General features: G+C 43.1%; 1 long non-coding RNA gene across 1 annotated transcript in view; it reads right to left on the reverse strand.

The window, feature by feature from the left end:
- LOC137626656 (uncharacterized) overlaps positions 1-12,486 on the reverse strand; it is an 88,616-nt gene that overhangs the window by 21,505 nt on the left and 54,625 nt on the right. Inside the window, exons 2-3 of the long non-coding RNA XR_011041078.1 lie at positions 4,291-4,467; positions 423-519 (exon numbers count right to left, since the gene is read on the reverse strand). This is a non-coding gene — a long non-coding RNA (uncharacterized lncRNA). The remainder of the gene's footprint in view (positions 1-422; positions 520-4,290; positions 4,468-12,486) is intronic.

A 12,486-nucleotide genomic window follows, 5' to 3' on the forward strand; every position in this document is an offset into this window, starting at 1 on the left:
CATCATGTCTGCGCTGGACAAACCGGCAATCTAAAATAGGAATGCAATCTCTCTTCCATACAAGAGAAAGAGAAAGACTTTAATTTCAAGGCCAGTTGTTTTTTTACAGGTTGAAATCCGAGTAAAGCGGAGAAAGCCAAAATCTACTCTACTCTGAGCCGATATAAAAAAGTGGTTTGTTTTGTCTACTGCACGTCTGAGTGGGGTGGTTGGTCCTACCCCTGATAACTACCAGTGGGTAGTTACACCTCGATAAAAGTTTTACTGCTAGTTTCAGCTGTCGCCGAAATATTTCTCAATAGTAAAAGTAAAGAGCTGAATGGTTTGTATTTGGTGCTGGAACAAATAGTATTTAAGTCAACTGTTTACTCATAAACCTATCTAATTATTGTCAAAAACACTCAAAATGTTTTGGTTAACACCTTAAGTAGTTCTCAGCAGCGAGCATCTTGTTTGTGATGAGATCCAAATGCAGAAGTTGATATTGTGTCCTGTACTGTTCTAGGAAGTCTGGTACACCTGAAAGTGAAATGACACACAGTTAAAATTAACCATTTGTACAGCTGTCAAAATAGCTAAAAGCTGGAGAAAAAGAAAGTATTATGGCACCTGTTAAATGAAATCTAGTAAATATTTTCAGTTTTATGCCATTAGTCAGTAAGTGTTTAGAAATTCTTTCTAGATTAATACTGGTAGTTTGTTAATTGCTAAGTCCGCCTTTTTCCATTTCTAGTTGAACAAATTTGGAAGAATTTGTATTTTTCCTAACTATACAAATCTGGAGTTCTTTACGTAGGAATATCATTTCGGCGATAGCTGAAATCAATCGCTAAATGTCTTGCGAGGTGCAACTGCTATATGCTAGTTAGCAGGAGTAGACCAGCCACCCCGCTCACACCAGCACTGGTAAAAAACCGTCATTTTGCTATTGTGGCAGGACTTCCGGGGAAAAGTGATGGTGAATGGACGGTGTCGTGGGACAGACCATGTAGCTCGCTGACTCTCTTGTCAGAGACCAGAGCTATAAGAAATATCTTCAAGGTCAAGTCTTCATCAGATACTTGCATAAGAGGTTCGTGAGGGGCCACATTTAGAGAGAGTAAAACTTTCACTACATTCCAAGAAGGGGGTCTGAATTTCGAGTGAGGGCATGAGCACTTGAAATTCCATATGAGAAGAGATAATTTGGTTGAAGAGGAAATGTTAACTCAATTCAATTTGAATATAAGGCTCAAGGCCAAGCGACAGCTTTTCACTGCTGACACTGAACAACGTTTATTCTACCTGTGATACAATATTTACTCTGCTATTGTTGGTACAGTATGCAGTAGTGGCACTGAGAGGAGACACTAACCACAAAAGACAGACCACTTTGCCTGATATACCAAGGCAGATGACTTCAGGAGGTACCCTGCTATTCTCTTTGAAACTGGTCTTGATAAGCCTTTCTTTCAGAGGTGTTGCTGAATAACCTTCCGGCGTGAAGACAAAAGGATGGAATCGCTTGATGGAAGACCTTCACACAGGGTTGTCTGAGTAGATTGGAATGTGGAGGGAGCTTCCTCAGTACCTCTGAGAGCAGACGTAGAAGACCCAGAAACCATTCTGCATGTTGCTGCAGCAGAGCTAGTGGGATCATTGAGAGATCTTACAATGCCCTGACCTTGTTCAGAAGTCTCCTTACTAGGCAGAAAGGTGGGTGAACGCACAGACGTCTATCCTGTCCCACAGATGTTGGAAGGCGTCTTGCCAAACTGCCTGGGGATCCAGTAATGATGAACAGTACACCGGAAGTTTCTGGTTTAGAGACGTTACAAAAAGCTTGATTGTTGGCAAACCGCACAAAGTCAAACCTTTGCTGGCTATCTGTTATTTCAGGACCATTTGGAACGTTCTATCTGAGTTCTCCTGCTCAGATTATCCACCAGCACGTTCTTCTTGCCCGGAATGAATTGAGCTGAAAGGGCTACCCAGCCTAGTTCTTTCTATCTATCTGGGGACTTCCACAGCCAGCTAGCATAGATGCTGTGAAAAAGGACCTCCTTGTTTGTTTATGTATGACACCACCGTGGTGTTGTTGCTCATCAGCATTACGGAGTGCCATGAAAGGAGCCGATGGAAGTGCTTGAGGTCAAGGGCAGCAGCTCTCATTTCCAGGAGGTTTACGTGGCACTGCTGCCCAGATTTGAACCAAAGCCTGGATGCCGTGAGGTGCAACAGGTGAGCCCCTCACCCTTCTTTTGATGCGTCTGTGAAGAGCAACAATACCGGGGAAGTAAAGAGAAGGTCCACTTCCCTGAAAAGGTTGGTGTCCAACACCCACCAACTCAGGTATCTCTTCTGCTCTTGACATACTGGCACTAAAGTGTTCGGTAGGTCTAAATGCTGAGACCAGAGGGTTCAGCTGCCAATGTAGAGACCAAATGCATAGATGGCAGCTGGGAACCAACTTCTCTAGAGAAGCTAGTTGTCTCGGCAGCCTTTGCCACTGATCTGCGGGCAACTCATTACTATTATAAGCTAAGCTATAACCCTAGTTGGAAAAGCTAGATGCTATAAGCCCAAAGGCTCCAACAAGGAAAAATTGCCCAGTATGGAAAGAAAACAAGGAAATGTATACATTACAAGAGAAGTAATACAATCAATATAAATTATTTTAGAAACAGTAAAAACATTAAATTAGATCTTTCATAAATAAACTATCGATATATTTACCAAGGCACTTCTCCCAATCCTGGTGGAGGATGATGTTCCCTCAGAACGGATGGGTGTCCAACACTTGGAAGCGGAACTCCGGCCAGCTCACTGTGTTTCCCTTCTGTCTGAGCAAACTCAGCTAGAAGATTAACTTCATGAACTGCACTTGGGACATAGCCGAAGATAGTCCCAGGGTTCAGCCCGAAGGAATCCTCTGACAAGTTACTCCAGGGAGTACTTGTCAGCAACTGCTCACGCCCGCCCGCTGAAGCAGAGCAAATGTTGGGGCAAGCAGGTTCCGAGGTCAAGACAGCAGAGTGCGTGGAGACATTTCTGGTCCTCGACTTACAGAAACTAGAGGGGGGAGGTGGGAATCAACCCCGAGGGAAGAAGTCTGCTCCTATTGCACACCTAACTGCAAGACCACCAGTGACCTTTCCTTGCATGGGGAACCCATGATCCCCAAGGAAGCCCACAGCAGACAAACAGCTTCGTCAGAAAACGACTCCCCTACGGTGTTGGCCGGCGCCGCTTTGCTTGAGGAAGCTACATCGGAACGAGTGGTTGTCCCAAAGTCACATGGGCGCAACTCGTGCTCAAACAACCCCTCGGGAAGCCAACAGAGCAGAGTCAACATGGGAGCCAATGGAATTTGATGGCGAGGTCGAGCCAACAGAGTCTGATAAGATTTCATCCCTTTCGAAAATGACCCCAAAGGGAATGAATCCTTCTTAACCATCTTCTGTCACCTGTTAAACCTTGACCAATTGGAGGGCGACCATTCCCGACATAGCTGGCATGATGACTCCTGCATGCAGGAGTGACCCCTACATGCAGGGAAGATATCATGAGGATCTGTCTACTCTGCCGACATGAAAGTGCCGAAACGGCGACCTTCATTGCTGGGACAAACCCACATGATTAGGATCCTTACAGACAGTCACACCTATAATAAAAAGATTAGCTTTTTAGGCCAGTTATATCTGTACTCCATCGAGCCAGAATAAAAAGTAGCAGTTGTTTACTAGTGCTGGTGTGAGCGGGGTGGCTCGTCTACCCCTTGCTACACCCTCTGTTAACTAGCAGAGGGTAGTTACATCACGCAATAGTTTTAATGGCTGGTTTCAGCTATTGCCAAAACAATATTCCTAAGTAAAGAGCGAAAGGTTTATATATAGTCGGAACAAATATGTCATAGGTCAGTAAGTATTCAGAATATTTTCCTAGATAAATAGTTAATTAGTTGCTAAATCCACCTTTTTCTCTTTCTGGTTAAATAGATCTGGCCTAAGTCAGAAAGCATTCAGCAATTCTACATACATTTTGGGGGGTAGTCGACATCAAACAAATGAAAAAAGGGGACCTCTCCTCTCTACGTTTCTCCCAGCCTGACAAGGGACTCAACCAAGTTCGGCTGGTACTGCTAGGGTGCCACAGCCCACCCTTCCCCTTTATCCACCACAGCAATTCTACCTAGATGAATTCATAGTTGCTAAATCCACCTATTTCCATTTGTAATTGAATAATTTGTTAAAAGCTAAATCCTCTGTAAAGAGTCTACTTTATGAATTCCACCCAGTTCAAAGAACTTACATTCCATTCAACTAAACTAGAAACTTTTCAAAGAATCTTTTCTCAGCATTTCATGGAACTTCAAGATTGGATGGATGGCCATGAATACTATGATACAGGGGACATCTTTGCATAGTTTTTCCTCAATGGGAATCCTAGAAATTTCAGGTTCAAATGCATCAGATTGGGCCATCCAGTCTGAAAAAAGAGAAAATGAAGTTAAGAGATATTTACAGGTCTATTTTAACTTTTGGTAAAGCACAAATATATACTCCATTCAAATTGTGATCAAGGTACATAGCTAAAAAAAATTATAGATATGACCTAGAGAATTTATTGGCAAATCAAACCATTGTTCTCTTATCTCGGCTAGTGCCATAGCCTCTGGTACCATGGTCTTCCACTGTCTTAGGTTAGAGTTCTCTTGCTTGAGGGTACACTCAGGCACACTGTTCTATCTTATATCTTATTTCTCTTCCACTTGTTTTGTTAAAGTTTTTATAGTTTATAAAGTGATATTTATTTTAATATTGATGCTCTTCTTAAAATATCTTATTTTTCCTTGTTCCCTTTACTCACTGGGCTATTTTCCCTGTTGGAGCCCCTGGGTTTGTAGCATCCTGCTTTTCCAACTAGGGTTGTAGCTTAGTAAGTAATAATAATAATAATAAAGGGATTTTGACGAAGGAAAAATCTATTTCTGGGGAGAGACCTGTGACGCCCGGCGAAAAAGTCCTTCTTTGTACTTTTTCTGATATAAATCTTCCAAATATACCAGAGAAAATTAAAAGCATGGAATGCAGAGGTTACAACCCTCGCGCGAGCACCTTGTTGGTGTCGTATATCTAACAAGGGCGTTAAAACACTATTCACAGGCTGTCTTCCATTTAGATAATCCCTTCATCAAAGGGGGAGGGCCATGACAGGCCCTAGAGAATACAGTTGGGTTACCCTACCGACACCTACCACTCGCGCTCACCAGGTCATCCTTCTGCAAGAACATATGGCTTGGCAAGGAAAGGGTGGGTCCGTACAAAAATAATCGGGAAGGGTTTCGCCGGGCGTCACAGGTCTCTCCCCAGAAATAGATTTTTCCTTCGTCAAAATCCCTTTTCTGGGTCGACCTGTGACGGCCGGCGAAAAAGTACCAGAGAATGCCTTCCAAGCCCAATAAATTAATAACATAACGAGGAGAATACAATCACCATGTACGACAATACTATGATATGATAAAGTAATCGTCCAATTACCAACCAGCCAAATGACATAGGGAACGTAAGGTTAAATAATAATGACGACAAGGAACCAAATGAGTGTCGAATCGCAAAAGGCATCAAACCTTACATGTCTAAGTATATCTAAACATTAAAGGAACGGTAACTACAATAACAGTTAAACCATAGGAATTAAACATGGCAAATATCATAGGGCTAACGAACTACCAAGGAGAGCGGCGACGTGGTGTGAGTGGCGGGTAGGAGGGAGAAGAGAAGAGATGGAAGAAAGGAAGAAGAGGAGATTAATGGGGAGAGATAAGGCTCCCCTCTGCCATCGTCGGGTATTTAAGGGCCTGTAAGATCTTTAGATATTGGCGTTTGACAACCATAGGGGATTTCCAACCCGTATATTTTTTAAAATCATCAAAGTCCCTGTTCTGGAAGTCATTGTTGGAGGCATCTACTGTCCGTATATCATGAGCCTGGGGAAATGATTCCGGATTAGTATGTTTAATGAAGTAGAGGATTTGTTGCCTGATACCGTGAATGGAAATAGTACCTCCTTGTTCCCTGATAACCAAGGGGCCAGACGAGCGGGTGGCAGTTCTAGCTAAAAAGGGGCTTGAGAGTGTGACTGTACACGGAGAAAAATCCTGGGGATGAAGAATAATCTTCCGAGAGGAGCACCTATTTTGCGGATCCTCATTTTTTAGCTAGGGAAGCTTTGTCTGGAAAAGGAGTACTTCGGCTGAAGGGAGGAAATCTATGTTTTCCGGGTTTCGTGAGAGAGCTGCTAGTTCTGATGTTCCATCACCTGAGGCCATAGCCGTTAGAAATAAAGTCTTCCTAAGAAGAGTGATATAAGAGCAGGATTCATTGTCCGTGTCTATCGCAAGTTTGAGAACACCGTTCAGAGACCAAGAGTCCTTTTGTGGCCGAACCGAAGGTCGAAGCCTAGCACATGTTTTTGGGGTTGATGAGAAATAGGAATCAGCTAGGTTAATGTTGAACCCAACAAGGTAGATCTTCTTCAAAGCTGACTTGATGGTGGTTAAAGTGCTAACTTTTAGGCCTTTGTCAAATAGGAACCTCAAGAAAGAGATGGCTAAATGCGGGGACATACGAGTATGGTCTGCACTCTTAGGGGACCTACTAGTTGTTAACGGCCGAATCATATTGGCGAATTGTCGAGTCCCTTTTGTCCCATTCGATGAAGAGATCGTTTCCGGTTCAATGTTCGCATCTCTACGAGCTGCCAACTTCCTGTAGTCCACAAAGTTAGAGTTTTGGCTATCCTTGAGTAATCTGACACAGTGAGTTTGGATACTCGGGTCAGTTTGAGGAACGGGATCCGGATGGGACTGAGTTTCAACTCGAGGAGGAGAGGAAACCAACTGTTCTTGGCCAGTGAGGTGGTACTAAAGCCACTGCGCCCCGGAAGGAGCGTAATTTGTGTAAAAGTTTTTAGAAGATTCCCTGGGGGAGATAGGGAAATCTTCTTCTAATGGTTCCAATCCTGGGGTAATGCGTCCATGGCATAAGCCCGAGGGTCCAGGGTTGGGGTCACATAACAAGGAAGTTAGTGATTCATCTGAGTTGCGAATAGATCTACCTGGAGGCCTGGAACGAGCCTGAGTATCCACCGGAATGAAATTATGTCTAGAGACCATTCTGACTCCAGTGGATCCGTCCTGGATAGTGAGTCCGCTCTCACATTCTGGCCTCCCGCTAGGTGAGGTGCTGACAGGAACCAGTTCTCTTCTGTTGCCCAGGCGAAGATAGTGACCAGGATCTGATTCAGGTTGGGTGACTTGGATCCTCCCCTGTTGACGTAGTGTACTGCGTCTGTGCTGTCTGACACTACTCTGATGTGGGTCGACCTCGGAGGAGAGTCTCTCTTCAGGGTCAAGAACACTGCCATGGCTTTGAGAACAATGATATGGGACTGTTTCATGGAGAGTGACCAAGAACCTGAAACATCTGATGTTCAGAGTAATCCCCCCCATCCACTTAGAGACGCGGCTGTATGGAATGTCACTTGTGGAGGTGGGAATTGTAGAGGAACCGATTTGGAGAGGTCCTTCGGTTCGGACCATGGGCGTAGTCTCATTTTCAAGACAGAGGGGATCTTCGAGACCATGTCTCTTATAGGTACTGTAGCTCTCTTTCTCCAAACTCGATTGATGTCTTTGAGTTTGGCTTTTATTAGATCTGTTACTGAAGTGAATTGGAAAAGTCCGAGGATACTTTCTAAGGCTCTTCGGACACCTGCTTGTGTTTGAGAAAATTTTTTGATCTTTGAAACTATTCCTCTTACCTTTTGGAAGGGAGAGACAACGTGTGCTTCGAAAGGTCCCACTGAATGGCTAACCATTCTAAGCGGACTGATGGTTGCAGGCGAGATTTTTTGGAGATTGACCCGAAATCACAGGTTGTCGAGAAATTGAAATAATTCCTTCGTAGCTCTGTTGCCTTCTATGACCGGCCGGGCCCAAATGAGCCAACCGGCCAGATAAGCAATGATCTGTATCTCTTGGTTCCTGAGTTGTTCTAACACTCTCTCTCCCAGTTTCGTGAATATCCTGGGATCAATGTTGAGGCCAAAGGGCATGTCTTGAACACAAAGGCTTTCCTGCTTAGGCGGAAACCCAGATAAGAAGAGAAGTTTCGAGCTATAGGCGCAAGATAATAGTCGTCGGTAAGATCGACAGAGGTGGTGACGGTCCTACGGGGAAGTAAGGTCCGTACCTGAGAGATAGTCAACATCCGGAACTTGTTGCAGAGAATGTAAGAGTTTAGCTTGACAAGTCCAGGTCCACTCTCAATGCCGACAAGCCTTTCTTTGGAATTGTGAACAGGTGGCTTTGGAACTTCAGTGATCGATCCCGTTTGATTGCTTCTTCTTGAGTAACCCTGTGGTGTACTCTTCCAGGATGGGAGTGGATTTCTGGGAGAAGGTCACTGGTGGAGGAGGAGGACCTTGTGGCCATTTTCACCTCAAACCTTTAGAGATTATGCTATGAGCCCACAGACCGAAGGTCCAATGGTCTCGAAAGTGGTAAAGTCTACCCCCTACCGGGACCACCGCGTTGTGAGGGGGTGAATCTAGGTACTTTCCTTCTCCGAGCCCCCTTTTTTCTAGGTCCGTCTCGATGGCGAGACTGTCTTCTACTCCTGTAGCTTCCTCTCTGGTGTCCACGAGAGGAGCCTGAGGGTTCGGATCTAGGGCTGTATGCAGGTAAAACAGCCCAACGGGGTTGGGCTGTGTACCTGGGGAATCAGTGAGGTAGACCACCTGATGAGGGGGATTTGGATGCATAGACGTCGAATCAGAGGAAGGCTGTGATGACGAGTGGGTAACCGACTATCGATTCCTGTCTGATAGAGGCCTCAGACAGAACGTATTTCCCACAACTAACCCGATCAGACCATCAAACGTGTAGGTCGAATTGGAAGGGCAGATCTTGGAATTATCGTACCCCCCAGACTGACAACATCCTGGTCCAGACAGATCGGGCCTGCCCTTTAGGAAATAATACTGTTACCTTCGGTACCTTGTCTAACCTAACCAAGGCAATCTCTTTCAATCAAACGAATCCGTTGAACGGGAATTCTAGTACCTGGGAGTAAATTTTAGGTCCCCCAGAGGGAGGACGTCTATGCCATCCAGCTTTATGGTACCATCTATATATGGAACATGTAAGGCAAATCTCTATGCGTTGTTTTTATCGAAGGAGGTTACTTCTATATGCCTGGGGCTGTAGGGGGAAACTTCTGAGTTCCTGAACGGATCCGACTCACTACCATACTTTTGAGCTCCGTCATAGCCCCTTGGTTTTCCCTAGAATGTGTTGCTTTTAGCAGTCACGGTTTATGCAGGGTAACATGAACATCAGGATCCATTAAGGGTCCTAGGTCGGTGACGTAGGTAATTGCAAAGCTGAAGGCTCAAAACTCATCCCCACCTACCTGCCCGTCCATGGGGTTGTCGTCCAACCTTAGAGAGGACACTCTGAGGAGATAGGGACCTCTAGATGGAGCATTTCTTCCCAACCTTGATAACCAAGGGCGGAGAGCCTCTCTTGCAGGCCAGAGAGATTCATCATCATCCTGACGGGAACCATGTAGGCGAACCTTCTGTAAAAGAAAGGGGACATAAGTCTGGATGTTCCTTGAACTTTGGTTAGTGATCCTATTCACAGGCTGGGATCAGCTGTATAACTCATAAAAATCAATTTTAAAGAAAAATCATTTAATGTACAGTACTATCTTTTGGGGTATAGTTCGACACTTGTATTCATGAAATGTGACACTGTTGGCGCATCCGCCACAGGTTGGCCACCCCTGACTCAGACATTCAGAACCGGGTCTAACATTATTTACTGGCTATTAGTATTCTATTGATTCATCTGTTCACTGACCAGAGCTTCAAGGAACAGTAGATAGCCTCTCATGGCATGGTTAGTCTCGACCCGGCCCTTCATTAGAAGGGGCCAACGTTCGGTTCCCAGTACTGAGTGGAAACTTATTTCTATTTGAACACTATGTTGTATGGATATTTATTCATATTTAGGCATAGTTAGAATTGAATATGCATAAATATAGGCATAATCAATTTATTTCTATTTGAACACGATGTTGTATGAATATTTATTCATATTTAGGTATAGTTAGAATTGAATATGCACAAATATAGGCACAATCAATTTATTTCTATTTGAACACTATGTTGTATGGATATTTATTCATATTTAGGCATAGTTAGAATTGAAAATGCATAAATATAGGCATAATCAATTTATTTCTATTTGAACACGATGTTGTATGGATATTTATCCATATTTATACATAGTTAGAATTAAATATATGCATAAATATAGGCATAGTTATGTTCATATATTTTTATTAGGACTTTCAAGAATAACTAATGAATATTACCAACGCAAATTCAAAGTGTCATTAAAGTAAGTACAGTTTACTTTGTATTCATGTTAAATCCTTTCCTTTACAGCAAAACAAGAGATTGGCCACCCGTGGTCTGAGTGATCTCTGTCTGTACCGGAGCTCCGGTAACAATCCCCGGTACAAAGGTCCGTCATAGTGACAACGTGAACACCAGAGGAAAACTAATATTAACCTCAATGCTGATCACCTGTACGATATCCGGTTAAGCCGGAGATTCGATGAAAAGGATCGTAATAACGATATTGTGATTATTCATGAAAAAGGGGTTCATACCCTGATTCTGATCGTCTGATTGATCTCTGTTTGTAACGGAGAACTAGTGACAAAGGTCCGTCATCGTGAAAACGTGATCCTCAGCGGTACGATAACATTCTCTAATACTGAATGTTTGTGTTATCTCCAGTGAAGCCGGAGATTCGATGAAAAAGGGACCGTAATAATGAAACTGTGAAGTCTTCATCGGTATCACATTGTTAACTCCGGTTCTGGCCGTCTGCTTGATTAATAATAATAATAACAATAAGAATATGAAATGTAAAGTGGGCGATCCTTTGTTCAATGAAAACAATTGTAAATAAAGATCATTTGCCCTTCTTATTTTTCATCTTTACTATAGTCTGTAATATCCATTTGCCATATTTTTAGATAATATAAAAGACCGATCATCCAGAACATTTTGATCACTTTGAAATCGAAAATTTTGTAATCAATTTGTACTTTCCCTAGACATACAAACCTCAAACCTTTAATAGGAGTATAACTTCAGGGAAGATTAAAACGGCCATTTAAAACTTTAATGGGGTTCTATCGATACCTGGGGGTGGAGGGTAGGACCCGCCAATTCGCCATGCAGCGAACTCTTCACTTTGACCTTAAGCTAAGTGTGCAGTGTCACTTAGAGGTCTAAGGTTTGTAAGGTTAGGAAAAATATAAATCAATTTCAAAATTTGTGATTTGTTCCTAAAGGAAGTACAAACCTGAGATCTGTCACAGAGCAATGTCAAGGCAAGTCTTGCAACAGAGCAAAATGATGACTCCGTACAACTTCCTAAAAACACAACGGAACAACCTGAGCAAGAAGGCATTTCCTCACAGGGCTATTTTTCCCTGTTGGAGCCCTTGGGCTTATAGCATCTTGCTTTTCCAACTAGGGTTGTAGCTTAACTAGTAATAACAATAATAATAATAATAATAGTAATAATATAATGTCTGGTCATTACGAGAAGTGAATAAATATACATTTCATTCATATTTCCCTCTTGTCTGCGAGGATGGGGAGATACAGTTCAATACTTCAATACAAAACTTATTTGAAAAGTAAAGTTACTTGGCCATGAGGCTAATATATACCTAGAATCCTATCCAGCATATAATGGAGCGACTGCTTCCCCAAAAGGAGAAAAAGGAATGGGAGAATGGCCCGACACACTAACTCTCCTCCTAACAACCTCAGCATGGAAGTGTTGTTGGCATTAGGCTGAGGACGCGGCGTTAAAGTAAGCACGAAAGATTCCAATGTAGCGTATAAACGCAATGCTCACTTGACATTAGGATAAGAATGAGTGTGAGCAAGTAGCGCTGATAATCGAATGAAGGAATGAATGAATGATTTGCAGTTCTCTGGCATCCTGACATCGAAGGTCATTGACGCTGATATCTTTTATCATAAATAAAGATTAAAAGAATATCAAAATAAAACCAGAAAAGTAAATATGTTATAAAAGTTAAATAGCATTAAGAAGACCTGCTTCTGATATAAATTTAAAAATGCCGCTAGCATTGTACGACACATCATGTCCAAGGATCTTGGCAAGAATGAACCTGCCATCCTCACGTCGAGCCTCAAACAGATATCTATTTCTTTCTGTGCTATAAGTGGGGCATTCAGTCAAGGGTATCAAACAGTCATCACAATATGGTTGGTGTTGGCCAGCCAGCAGAAACTCGTGTGTCATCCGAGTGTGACCAATGCAGAGATGACAACGAGTAGTCTCCCATTTTCGGGGCATTCCATTATACAACCAAGGGGATATAA

Source organism: Palaemon carinicauda, chromosome 34, assembly GCF_036898095.1.
Source record: "Palaemon carinicauda isolate YSFRI2023 chromosome 34, ASM3689809v2, whole genome shotgun sequence".
NCBI classification, from domain to species: domain Eukaryota; kingdom Metazoa; phylum Arthropoda; class Malacostraca; order Decapoda; family Palaemonidae; genus Palaemon; species Palaemon carinicauda.